At 39.7% G+C, this 14,149-nt stretch overlaps 1 protein-coding gene across 2 annotated transcripts in view; it reads right to left on the bottom strand.

Moving 5' to 3' along the window:
- WWOX (WW domain containing oxidoreductase) overlaps positions 1-14,149 on the bottom strand; it is a 642,196-nt gene that overhangs the window by 74,298 nt on the left and 553,749 nt on the right. The window lies entirely within an intron of this gene.

Raw genomic sequence — 14,149 nt, 5'->3', positions numbered from 1 at the left:
ATCCCCCACAAAGCACAGCATATTTACTGCAATTTTACCCCAAAAAGCCAGCATTAAATTACTCAATTCAATGTTTGGAGTCATTTATTTACTGAGCTGGTTACTGTGCTCGGCTCATACTCTGTGTGCACTACGTATTTTAAAAACACCTATTCTAAACAATTACATTCAATTAACCCTGAAAACAAACCTCCCAAATCCAGAAAACCTTCCCACCCCAGCATACCCTCACTGAGATGACTTCACTTTCCTTCTCCAGTCCTCACTTACCCAATTGACCCCTAGCAAAATACCATTCTTATGCGCTAGGAGAATCTTGCTTACGTGTAGCACTTTTTAAAAATAAGGACAGAATTTTTTTATCAGATTTGTTTGGTACTTCTCTATTACATTTGTAAAGGGACTGCTCAGTGCAACAACAACAACACAATCAGTCTACTCACAAGTCTGCAGCCTGGGAACTTGCTGCTTTACCTAATTGCATCTCAAAGGTGTGTGTGTATTGAGGGAGGGGGAGGGAATTCTCACTGACTAAACAAGAAGACAGGAATGGGGTGGAGCATGACTCTATCCCATAATAGTCTGGTTACCCAGTTAATCCGATCATGACCACTTTACTACAACTATTATCTTGCAATTTTATACATAAGGGCAGGAACGTGCATGTTAATTTGATGGGATCCTCAGCCAATTCAAATTGCCATGACTTCACTGGAACTGCACCAATTTACACCAGCTAAGAAGTTGGCTCTAATTCTATACTTAGTTGGTTATTCAAAAATCAAGACTCATATTCTACAGTATATGCCACACAATGCAGTGAGATTTTTTCCTTCACTGATGATAGAATGCGAAGCATCAGCAAAATCCTTAAAAGATGCTGAATTTGGAGATACCAAATATGCCCAATAAATGCAAAATTAAAAATTCTCACTCAGACTTTCTTGAACCCAGGTCCTTTTGCAACATCATATGGTAGGCTGATAATAGGATTTTTGATTCTAAAGAACGCTGGAACAGATTAACTCCCAACAAGATATTTGCTGAACTGCTATCTTCTTGCTGAAAAATAAAAAATTGCAGGGATCTTGTTAACTGTTCAACTTACTAAACAGGAAGGAAGGAAGGGAGAAAGGAAGGAAAATGAACCATGCAGGACTTGGATAGCAAGAGCCAACTATCTTAAAACTGCATCTCTGAATGACACAGGCCAATGATGAAACAAACCAGGGGTAACATTTTCCAAAGTGCCAAAGTGACTTAGGAGCCTACGTTCCTAAGGAAGGAAGGCCAACAAACCATGCAGGACTTGGATAGCAAGAGCCAACTATCTTAAAACTGCATCTCTGAATGACACAGGCTGATGACAAAACTAAGCAAGAGGTAACATTTTCCAAAGTGCCGAAATTACTTAGGAGCCTTCGTTCCATTTTCAAAAGTGACAAAGCAACTTAGACCAGTAGGAGCCTAAGACTAGGTCTACACTAGAAACTTATGCTGGTATAACAATGTTGGTTAGAGGCATGATTTTTTGCAACAGATATATACAAGCAAAAGCCCTGTTGTAGGCACAGTTATAATGGCATATACGTGCTTTTGCCAGTATAGCTTATTTCATGCAGGGAACTGCTATAAACTATAGTGGCAAAAGTACTCTTTTGGTGATACAAGCTGCATATATCCTAGGAGGGTTTGTCAGGATATCTTCACATTTACCAGCAAATGTTTTCTAGCATAGGTTAAACCTCAAGCCTCCTTAACACCTGAGTCACTTTCAACAATAGGACTTAGGCCCCTAAGTCATGAAAAAAGTAGACCATCTTCTAGCATACTTAGAAAATCAAGTAAGATCCAGCAATATAATTATATTCGGTGCCCCTCCAGCAGAAGGTGATTCACACCTACTTTTATTTATGAAAGTCTTACGCCAAAAGTCCTGTATCCAGATGCAAAAGAAGATCTTATTATTTAGAAAAAGTTTACCCCATTCCCAATGAGGAAGTCCGTAAAAACTCCTAAGGAGCATCATCAACATGATTCTATGTCATCAGAGGGAATCAGGACAGAATTCTGCAGACTGCACATAATATAAGAGAAAGGGCCTTTTAAAAGGGGCCAAATCACTGTTTTCCCCAAATCTCAACCTAGCAAAAGGTTTGATTACAGACTTTGCTATTCTAATCTCCTACAAAATTTATGGTAAAAAAGCTTCAATCTCTAGCTGGCAAAATATGTTACATTTGAAATCACATGTATTCTGGGACTAGACATCAGTAGCCAGATTTTCTTGATAACATCCAACGCATAGCTCAAGGCAAGGATTATGGTATAGAAGCTAATGAATGAGGATGGAAACAGAACTCACTGTACAGTATTTATCTCCAGCACAAAGCCAACATAATAGAGTAGAGATTTATGCCCCATGCACTATGTATTTGGCAACCCAACACTCTTTCATACAATGTATCCTTGTTACATATAATTGGTGTAAGTCTGCACAAGTGTTTTAGATTGCATTGATTACAAGCAATTAAAATGGTGTAGTGAGAAACTAGAACATCTTTGCAGGAGCATATGTTTAATCATTGCTCAGCTATTTTCTCTGCATCCAAAATGGCAGACGCTGCCTCATAATAATTTATTTTTCACAGGATGGTATCAAATCTCTAAAAGTGCTGTTTAATGGAAGTGGCAGACTACAGGTTTTACAATAAGAATGTTCCTTTCTATCTGGGAGTACAGTGATTTTGTTCGACCTTATAAAAATAGTTTGTGTGGAAAAACTGTGGATGCAATGAATAACCAGGACTTGTAAAGTTAAGATGCAGACTGTGCAAGTCTGGATGTCTACTTGATCTATGTTCCAGAACTGTAAAGGCTTCTTCATGATTTTTCTTCATGATTTTTTTCACTCAATAAAAATAATTTTACACACACATTTCAGGACTATCGCAATTTCTGCTAGAGAGAGCCCAGAGCTGGTAATCTGCCAATTAGGATTTAGGCACAGTCATAGAGCTGCAGAGAGAAACGTGTGCACTGCCACTGATGTCAACTCCTCACTTTAATTAATGCTAAAATTCACAGCATTAAAAATAGCCAATAAAGAGCTTTTCTCTTCCGATCCTAATGCTCATGATAATTACTTTAGATAAAAGTATATAACTTTTGATCTTAAATTGTAGTCGGTAAGCTAAAACTTGAAACATTATTTGTTTTGTGGGGCAAAAAAGGATTTGGAAAATTGTTATATCAAGTCCATAAATCTGGAGATAAATAATGAAAATGAAACTTCCTGTGAAATGCCCCAGTGTTCATTTCATTTAATATTCTCCATTGGTGGAAATAAATTAAAAATGAACAAGACTTGTTTATGCTTGCTTCACACTATTCTCTCCTTTTGAATAGCAACTGCATATTAATTTATCAGGATCCCATAAATTATAATTAGCCAGGAGGATTAACAACATAAATCCTTGAATTTAAAACCAACCTGCCCTGCTCACTCTTCCCTTTGCCCTAAAGTGAAAAGGAGCCATAAAACCCATCACCACTGTTTGATCCATTAAACTCATGAGACATTCTTATTTCAGCTTAGCTACTGGAGGTATATTCTTTGTTAATTTTTTTTAAAGTTACAGCAGCCTGCCTGGATTCAAGACTCGCTGTAGAGGAGAGGCCTGATCTGAACATCAGGATGACAACTACACTTTACACTGCATCTCTGACATACACCATGGATGATTCTCAGAATACAGGAAATGGGGGAAAAAAGACATTACTGGTAAAACAGGTGAAACACTGAAAAAACATTTCCTAAACACACTTTTTTTAACACAAAAGGAAAATCTAACTAACATGCATATCCACATGTCTGTGTGTGCAAAGTTCATGCAAATAGCTTCTGATAGTGTAAAAGAGAGTTAGACATATACGTCCCAATGCACGGAGATCAAAATATATCTATTACACTACCACATAATACTCTGGCTAACTTGAAGTTCAGATGAAGGCAAAGTAATGAACTGGACCAAATTTACATCAACTCATCAGCAGGACTGCAGAAATAAAAGTTATTATCCTAGATCATGGCAGAAATATACAAGTCAGTTGCAACTGTTGTCAAGCTCGTCAACCATGGATGTGATTTATGTAATAACTAAATTACTATTACAAATATTGGATAATACCAAAGATGAAAACTATGGGGTATACTGCAATTTTCAAGTAAATAAACTTGGGGCAAATCCCAGAAAGACCATGTTTAAAGGGTCTGAAGGGTGGAAGACCAAAAAGGACAAGATTCCAGATTAGCTCCACATACTGTTTATTAAGCCTTGATTTTAATGTGATAGCACCTTTGACCCTCTTGAATTGATACAATGTGGAGATGTAAAGACAATTTTTGCACACAGTTCCTGATGTGTGAGAACATGGTCTGAGCTTGCAATGCGATAATAATAATTTTGGCTGAGACATTCTCCCCCCAATCCCCACCTTCATGATTAATGTTACAATGCTTGACAAAACACAGGGGCAGCATTTTTGAGCTTGAGATGAGTGAACCAGAGAAAGGTTGCATCAGGCACACACATTCTGTAAGTGCAGATAAGAACTCTCAGGTTTGTGTGTGCTATACCTGTATGTTGTTATACACTGCTTAAGGCAGATGGGCTGAACGCGAAACAGAATATTTTTGCTCACTTCATATGCGTGTCACTGTTCCTTTAAAATGGCATCATACATTAAGAATGGCGTTTACTCGCATTTCTTATCAGATGGACTCTCAGAATGGAATCCTGGCAAAAGAAGTCAGTGGAAGTTTTGCCATTGACTTCAACAGAAGCAGGATATTACCCCTAAAATGTATAGGTAGTGAGAGTACATGGCCTTGAAAAAGAATGGGTGTATTTTTCCCATCTGTATTTTATAACACAAAATAAAATGAAAGGATTCCCAGTAAATGCTTTAAGGTTATATACAAAATAAATAAATTAATAAAATAGAGTCTGCCTGTCCCTTCTGTTTTTCATTTATGGCTGGCCTAAACTAGTAAAATATTTGTCTTATTTCTCTTTCATCCATTATAGTAGAAATGCAAGCTAATGATTTGGACATTTTAGACTTTAGTCTAAATACTTTTGTAGCAAAGGATGCTCAGTTGTCGCTGCTAAGCACCCCAAAAATTTGTCTGCAGTTTTGGAGCCTTGTTGTTAGCAAGAGAAGTTGAAGGAGTTACGCCAGGGATGTACAGGATTTGGGTCACTGATATTTACAAAAGAAATGATGTCAAACACAAGGGGAGATGGAAGAAGTGTGTTGGTATAAATTCAAACAGATTCAGTACCCGGATGTAAACATCTTGTTAATAAATTCCATGACTGTCTATTCTAAAGGAATGACTGTCTATTCTAAAGTTCCATGTGGGGATTGGAAAGTGCACTTTCGGTACAAAGCTGCAGAAGAAAGAAGGCTCTGCAAGCCCATCCCAACTCCCTTAATTATTTTAATTGCAGCAGTGCGATGCCAAGGTGCTGAATTACCCCCTCAGGCTCTGGCTGCTTAGCCAGGAGGTACTGAAATAAACTGTCAGAACATGCAGAAAAATTGCAATGGTGCCTGTCAACAGTATTTGTTAAGAGACACGGGTGAGGCTAGTGACTTATATAGAAAAAGAGCTGCCGATGCAAAGTCGTCAAAGCACAGCACTGGAACTAATGGGGTATTCAGAGGTCTTGTTCTACTTCATTGGTCAAAGCCAACAAAAATCCTGTAATATTTGGGGCGGTTTGCTATTTATGGCCACGGTAATAAAAGCCATTTAAAGCTGCAAAGCCAACCACAGTTAAGTGGTCCCCACCACTTGTATTTCCTAAAAGAGGGAAGAGGTGTTGTCCTGTATCAGACGTCTGTTTTTAACACAAGAAAATTAAAAAAAGAAAAGCCTGAACTTAAATAAGGAAAACCATCTACACAGCAGTTTGCAATTCTGCAATATATTGGTTTAATTTAAAATAACTGCCTTTCAGATTCTTTACCTTTCTGACTCCATGTCAAATTATGTGTGTCCAAGTGATAATATGACCAGAGTTCATATCCTTTTTTGTTTATGCATGGCAGTTTCTTTCTGGCCATACTTACCAATATTAAATGATATGTACAAGCAATGTCTGATACCAACACAACTGCAGCTTGTGATCAAGGTGGCTTAGAGCTGTTGCGTTTACTATGGATCAACATGATTCTCTTTTAGTTATTTTACGAGGTAAAAGGTATCATTCATGAAATTGGAAGACAGATAACATTGGCTAGAAGCAGAGAAGAGTGTGCAAGGGATATGCAGGCATCCTTACACAGCTCGGCAAATGTGTTTTAGTTCTAATTTCTGCAATCCCAGTGCTGGGCCTCTTCAAAGCAGACAATGCCAATAGGGTTTTGAGATGTGTGCTGGTTTCTACCAGGGAGTATGTGAAGACTTACAAACTCAGTTCATCTGTGATTTAAGAGATTTATGTTTGGCAGATTGGGTGAGGGGCTAGTGCACTGATCTATGTGGGTTTTTAATGAGCTAACCAGAAACATCTGTGTATGAACCAAACTGAGTTTTCACCTTCCATCACCGAGGAAATCCAATCAGCATGCTTCCATAGTACAGTATCGATGCAAGAGATAAGAATTTCTACTTGTATTTCTTCTCTCTGAACCAGGCCTTTTTGCACGTCTGTGTTACATTTTTTTATTGGCAACATGCCCCAAATATGGAGCCTGGGCTTTCCCCATTCATTTTAAACCCCTCTCTATCACTCTCATCTGGCTGTCAAGCCACAAGGACAGCAGACAAACACACCTTGGAGCTTAACCAACCTGAGATTCCGTAACTGGCCACCAAAGGTGCTATCTGGTCTTGTTGTCAACCTGTTCACCCACATATATGAAAATGATTTATTTATTTAGCACAGCTTTTTTTCCTCATTTGGCATAGTTACTGGGTTTATGTCATTATCTGATATTCACCGAATGGGGTTTTCACTTAGAATAGAAGTGCAGAAGAGGTTAACGATCTATTAGTGTATTCTTTTAACTAGCACATTTACATGTCAAACAGGCTGTATTTATTTTATTAAAACCAGCCACACAATATGCAGATTGAATTATGTAAGATATAACATGGATTATACAATTATTGTTCAGTAATTAATTTTTGCCAAAACATGATGTGCAGATATTAAGCATATTTCTAAACAATTAAACTTGTAAAAGGCTCCCATAATGACTACTCCTGTAACATGCAAAGACTGAGGGATCAGAATAGCTCTCTGACCCTGTAAGTTTGTTTCCCTGGCTCCTTTGGAAAAAAAATACATGCTGGCCATTTAACAACCTGGTACAATGCAATAGGGATTATGATTTCCAGTTCAGGAAAGCTTAAATATATTTTGGTTTTCAGGACATGTTTGATTGTGTAAAAAACCAGTGACCATTCAGAGCAACATAGTGGCATCAGGGACAGAAACCAGATCCTCAGGGCAGGTTCTCGGGGTGGGCAAGCAGCGCACTTCCTCTAGGCGCCTTCTTTCAGGAGGTGCTGTGCTGTTTGGCTTTTTTTTTTTTTTGCTCGACTCTGATTGGCCAGCCATGTTACGGTGTTGTTGGTTTTTTCCCACTTTTTGTTTGGCTCAGTTGCTTTGGACAGGGGAGCTGCAAAAATGTTTTCCGCCCTGGCCAGCAAAACAGCTAGGGCCGCACCTGCTCCTGCACATAAATCAAAGCAGCATGTCCATTAGCTATTGATAATATAGGGTCTATGACACACAGATGCCTTTTTTCAGCAGCACATGTACGCTCTAGCCAGCTCATTATTTACACCTCACACACTTAGAATAGCCTAGCTTTAGTCAATTTGACCCACAATCTTAACATGGATTGAACATAACATTTGGTTTATGGCATAAACAATGGTGGTGGAACAATAATTACTATCCCTGCTCTTAGACAAACAATAAAAGCAACACTACCCCTTTTCGTACCCAATCTAAATAGATTATGGATTAACTATTATGCTGCCATGCTTTATCAAGGAATACGGTTTACCACAACTCTGATGGCAGTCACTGACTTGTGCATATTTTAAGACAGATGAGAGCTGTGTTTTAAGATTCCCCGCACAGAAACATATCTCAGGGGCGTGCTGATTGCTCTCCCTTTATTAGAGCATAACTCGGAATGGGAGTTATGCACCTGTATTCAGGAGAACGGACCAATCAGTATTTACAAACAGCTAATTTGCTGTAAATCCTTTCAAAGTTAAGCCATATGTTAGTTACCTAGTACTTACTAAAATGCCTCCAAATACATTTAGACTCTTCTGATAACAAGTTTCCAGGATTAGCACCTCTTCTTTCTTCTGGGGACAGTGTAGGGACATTGTGAAATGTCCCCTTCATGCTCCCAGCCAACACAAACAATCTTTCTACAGCTACATTTTTGAATGTCATATTCACAAGAACCTGAGGCGATCTCTGGTTCTCAGTGGGAGGGTGTTATGTTTTTCCTAATGCAAACAAAGGACATTAAAAAGCACGTGGTGTACATTATATCACTGCAGTCGGACTGACACAGAAGTATGGATTCTATTTTACACTGAGTAATGATCATATCACATACAGAGCTGGACATACTCATTTATAACTTTGGATCCGACTAATTGCCAGGATCCTGTGCCTTCAGTTGCAATGACACATGCCAAGAAAATACAGCCTTAGGACTAGATACAAATAAGATCTCAGTCACAGACAGAGAACCTTAGACTTTGCTAGTCTTTATTCAGTCAAAATTCCAATTGGCCTGGCCTGCACTTTAGGCAGCACTAATGACAAAGAAAAGACCTAAAGATAAGCATCAAAGAATTAAAGACATCATTAACCAACAACTGCTGGAAAAGCAACAGATGCTGAAAATATTATAAAACTGCATTAACATATCTTGGGATTCTGTAAATCTGAGGCTTTTTCTGCACTGTAAAAGATAGCTTGAATTCGCTATCAGTGGAAATGCACACCTTTTTGCACTAAAGACATTGCCGGCAAAAAGATTGATGCTGGGGACAGATAGATGTGCTAAACCAGTGGTTCCCAACAGATATCATTTTTTACAACCCAGAAGGGCCACCAGTTTCCACCAGCAGCAGCCCCTCCCCTCCCCGCAACATACACTGCAGCCAGTTTCCCTCCTTGCTGATCTCCCATCCCCTGGCTGCAGCAGAGAAACTGTCCCGTAGCCCTGTGCGCTCCACCTGGGTCCCTAGGCAGTGACTCCCTTCTGCAGTCAGGGGGACGAGAGATGAGTACTCCCCTCCCTCTGGCTCCAGCAGAGAGCCCAGCACATAAGGATCCAGGCGGAGCGCTTTGCTGTGCTCCCTGCTACAGCCAGGGATAGGGAAGCGCTGATCTCCCATCCCCTTTGCTGCAGCAAAGAACCTGAACCAGTCTTTTCGCCCCAGGGCAGTGCGCTCAGCCTGGGTCCTTAGGCAGCGGCTCCCTATGCAGCTAGCAGGACTAGTGGGTCACTTCGAAAGCCCCCACGGGCCACAAGTTGGGAACCACTGTGCTAAACTGTCCTGATGTAAATATTGTTTCATGGCAAATTTGAAATCATCTCACTCCAGGATTTTTGGGAAGAAATGCCTTTTTTTTTTCCTTTTCTTTTTTCCTGAAACAGTATTCGTTTGGGTTGGTTTTTTTTCATTTAAAATGATGCCTTCTCCAACACTACTGAGTCTGAAATGGGAAGAAAAGCTATTGTCTGAAAATCAAATGTTAGCCCTTTAAAAAAAAAATATTGAAAGACAAAAATGCAATTTTTGGTGACAAGTAAAATTTGAAAAGTAAACAGTTGTTCCCAAGTCCTGTCTAAATAACATATTATTCTACTCATTTCTTCTACACAAAAGGGCAGATAGTGCTTAGTGGGATTTTAAAAAGCATCTAGGCACCTGATTCCATCCTGATTTTTCATTTGAACACAAATTTCCTTTACAGGTTTGTTTTGCAGCACTGAGGAAATGCAAGCAATGCAGGATATTTTTAAAATATAAGGTGAAATCCCAATTTCACTGAAGACAAGGACAAAATTCCTACTGATTTCACTCATACCCTCCTTTCTGTCAAACTACTTCAAGAGGTTTTCTCCTGGATGAACACAGAAAGCAATGGAAACCTTGGTATGTTTAAGAATAATCCACAGGCCTATTCTAACTGGCTCCTAAAATAGGTGCCCTGTTTAGAAGACGGTTCCAAACCTATTTTAATTCACTAAATCCTGTTCTACATTACCACATTGAAATGTGCCATGTTGCAAATTAATCTCAAATTCAGTAAAGAAAAAGCTCTTGCCATCCTGATGTCTAATTCAAATTCAGAGTCCCTTCACATATTTTAGGCTGATTCAGCTACAGTACGGTGTGTCTCAGCTCCTTTTTGCAGATTGCAGCTGTAGGGAGAAACACGTCCATATGTGAGGCGAAGGGATGGACTGAATTAAAATCTAAACACAGCCGCCAGCTAATTTTCGAATAATTTCAGTGCAAAACAGAGCCTTCAGCGTGGGCTGGAGTTTTTGGTAAGCCAATCAGAAATGGGTTTTATTTAAACAACAACAATATCAGTCCAAAAGAGGCATTTTATAGCTCAGACACTTGTATATAGTTCCCTGCAACAGCAGCACATCGAAAGTTGAATACAGTAGATCTGTCTCTTGATTTATATCACAATTCATAACCTGCTGGAATTTCTTTTACTGGAAACAGACTGAAGACTGAATGTGAACAGATGAAGGACCAACTGAGCAAACGGCACTTGCACTGGAGTGGGATCGTTTACATGAAAGCGAGGTTGCAAACTGTGCACCCAATTCACGGAGGCTAAGGACCAAGAGTCCTACCGGAGGTGTACAATGTCAGAACACGGGAGTGATTTAGATGAACCTCTGCTGTATTTGTACAGCACACAAAAATCATATAGTTGAGCAAACCTTATTTCCTGAGGCATAACAAACCAAGGACACAGTTAGTTAGTTCACTGTAGTGGGCCAAGCCCTGCTCCTGGTCCATGCTTCTTCGCCCTGCCCTTCAGTTCCTGGCTATTGACTCTGGCTTAATCCTTGGCTATGGCCCCTGACTACTGACTGTCTGATCATTGTCTCTGGTTCTTGGCTGTGAGTCCAGCTTGACCCTTGGCTACGGTTCCTGGCTATTGACTCCAGCTCAGCCCCAGGCTCCAGTCCCAAGCTATTGATCTTAGCATGTCCCTTGGCTTCAGATCTCAGCTGCTGACTCTAGCTGAACCCCCTCAGGCCCAACCGTCTACAGCTCTAACCACTGAACATGACTGCCCATGCCCCGGTTCCTGATACACACTCCTTAGAAACATCCCTTTTTCTCAGTGTCATTACTGGTGCTGGAAAGAGGACTGAGTGCTCCAAGGGGCTGTAACTGATGTCACTGGGCAGAGGAATAGAATGCAAGCTGTTTTCAATCCCCATTATTTACCTGCCCTAGGAGTATCAGAAATGTTGAGTCTATAAAAGAAGCCTACGAAGATGAGCTAATCCTAACCTTACTGTGCACACCATTCAGCCACACCAGTTCATGAAACAACAACATTTTATGAGATTTCCAGTAACATTAATTGTTGGTCACCAAACTTCAAGGAAGAACAGATATTTATAGCTCCATTCACGACTTTTTTTTTTTTTCCACACACTTTTACCACAGCACTTTCCAATTCGGTTCCCATGGGTATGCTGAAAACAGAGTTTCACCCGCTTCCTGTTGCGGCAAGCTCCTTAACCACTTCACTCCTGATGCTGTTTGGCCGCCCTTTTTTTTTTTTTTTCCAGTGTTCGTGCCTTTTCATTGTTTTCCCCTGTGTTTCTAATTTGCATTTTCCCACCTCACTTTATCATTGATCTTTGCCCAGTTCAGCCACCCCCACAACAATTAAGCAGAATGAACTCCCTCTCTCTCTCAACAAAACTTCACTCCGAAAACTTTTCTTCACAACAGACAAACTACTTTTCAGTAGGAAGTCAGCAAACCACCCAATTTCTATAGGTCTGGAGTAGGAAAATGGAGGTTTGTGGATACATCTCTTAAATATTTATCTACTACATAAGGGTACTGCTATTCATAAACATTTATTTACAGGAGTATAATCAAAATATTGATTGTATTAAGGGCTCTCTGTAAATCTCTATAAACTGAGGTTAACAATGGCTTTTCAAATGCCATTAACCATCACCTTGGAGCTTTCTCTCTATTATGTACTATAAAGTTAATCATGTGCAAGGCAGTTTTTCAAGAGAAAAATCTGCTATACAGTGCAATGATCAGCTTGGTATTTTCCCACAACAAAGAAAAGGTCTTTCTTAAATAAGCAAATGTCTATCCTGTCAAAGATCGAGAGCTGGAAGACAAACAATAGGTTTCATGCAGAATTTCCCAGATTATCTCATAAAAGTTAAACTCTTTCGCTCTCTTCCTTTATTTTTATATTTTAATTCCTGTATGTTACCACAAAGCCTTCTGACAGTTGTGCTTTTCTAGAACATAAGCTATGATAGGATGGAACCAGAGGTGCAATAGATGAATGGGTCTCTCAGAAGAAAGAACCCAATTAAAATCTCTTTGAATCAGGCAACTAAAGGTAACATGATCAGAAAACCTCTAAGTTTCAACTGCTGGAAACATGGTATAATATTCTTATCTATAGGCACCATGCAGACAGTGCTGCTGTTTGTAACAAGTCATTTTCACATACAATCCAAATCAAATGGATGTCCCTATTTCAACCCCCAGGACCCTCCACATTCATTTCTCACACAAAAGAAGATGGGTTACAGTGTTGTGTACCAGCAACATGCAGGGGAGGGCTTATGTACAGATATACACATAAATCATGCCAAGAATTACTGACCACATGTCCACAATGGGAATTTTCACAGAAGATCATTCATTAATAGAGCAAACCATTTTACTGTAGTAGCCCGGTGGTATCACACTTGTAGGAACATCTATAGTGTGTTTTTTGGTCATTGCTGCACCTCTAAATTAAATCCTCCTCTCCATTGTTGGCTTACCAGGTTAGTTCATTTAATGGGGTAGAGTAACTATGCAGCTTGTATAAAGTATGTATTCAGCAAATACAAGCCTTGTAACACATTTCGGAGAGAGAGCACTTGGAAAATGTTTCAATTGATCTTTTTTCCCCCCTCTAAGTTCCTTTGGCAACACATTCAAAACATAGGTGCCAAATTATGATAGCCCTAAGGTTTCTATTGCTATTTGGCACAGTAAAGAGCCAGTGATTTAAGACAATAGGAGATGTCCATTAGCTGTAACAATGAATTCAAATACTACAAAGCCCATAAATCCACTTTCTCACAAAGATTAACCACTGATAACACCTCTGGTTGTCTAATGTTAGCAGCTTCACCTTTGATTGTGAGATGCACGGATGATCTCCGCTGCTAATCTCTTTTTTAAAAAGGGTTAGATGACCTCCTCACACAGAAAAACTCATGGGATAAGTCTAACGGGAGGAAACATCGTGGAGTTTCTGCTGCCAGGCTGGGGTTAGCCTCAGAATGTTGTTTCTCACTGCTCTTGTCTGTTCTATCCCCTCACTACAAAAAGATCCCCAGTTCTGCTATGCACAAAGGTGGGGGAGGCAGAACTGCAGAGATGGGGCTTCTCACTTCTACACTAGGAAGAGCAAGAGCCATGTGCACAGAGCGCCTTCCATGTGCCCATCATCAGTGGCCAATCTGGCCTACTGTGCAAAAATAATTGCCCTGAAGCTTGCCTAGCACTGATATATCTTCTATATACTCTGAAGCAGAAGGCAACTTTTATTATTCTTATTTATACTATGGCAGCACCCAAATGTCCCAATTCATTGTTAACACATACTGGCAGGGAGACCATAGTCCCTGTGTGGAAGAGCATATGATTGGGCTTAGAATATCCAAGTAAAGTAACCAAGTTACATGATGTATGTTTAATTTATTTTAGAAAACGTTAGCCTGAGTGGAGCATTCAGAGTAGAAGTGGAAGAGAGGAAGTGATGGTTGGAGCAAGAGAAGAGAATAGATA

This window comes from Emydura macquarii, unplaced genomic scaffold, assembly GCF_026122565.2.
Source record: "Emydura macquarii macquarii isolate MOO-44397 ecotype Brisbane River unplaced genomic scaffold, CSIRO-AGI_Emac_v2 contig_561, whole genome shotgun sequence".
NCBI lineage: Eukaryota > Metazoa > Chordata > Testudines > Chelidae > Emydura > Emydura macquarii.
Note: the sequence above shows the minus strand (reverse complement) of the source record. Positions and strands in the feature narration are given on the sequence as shown.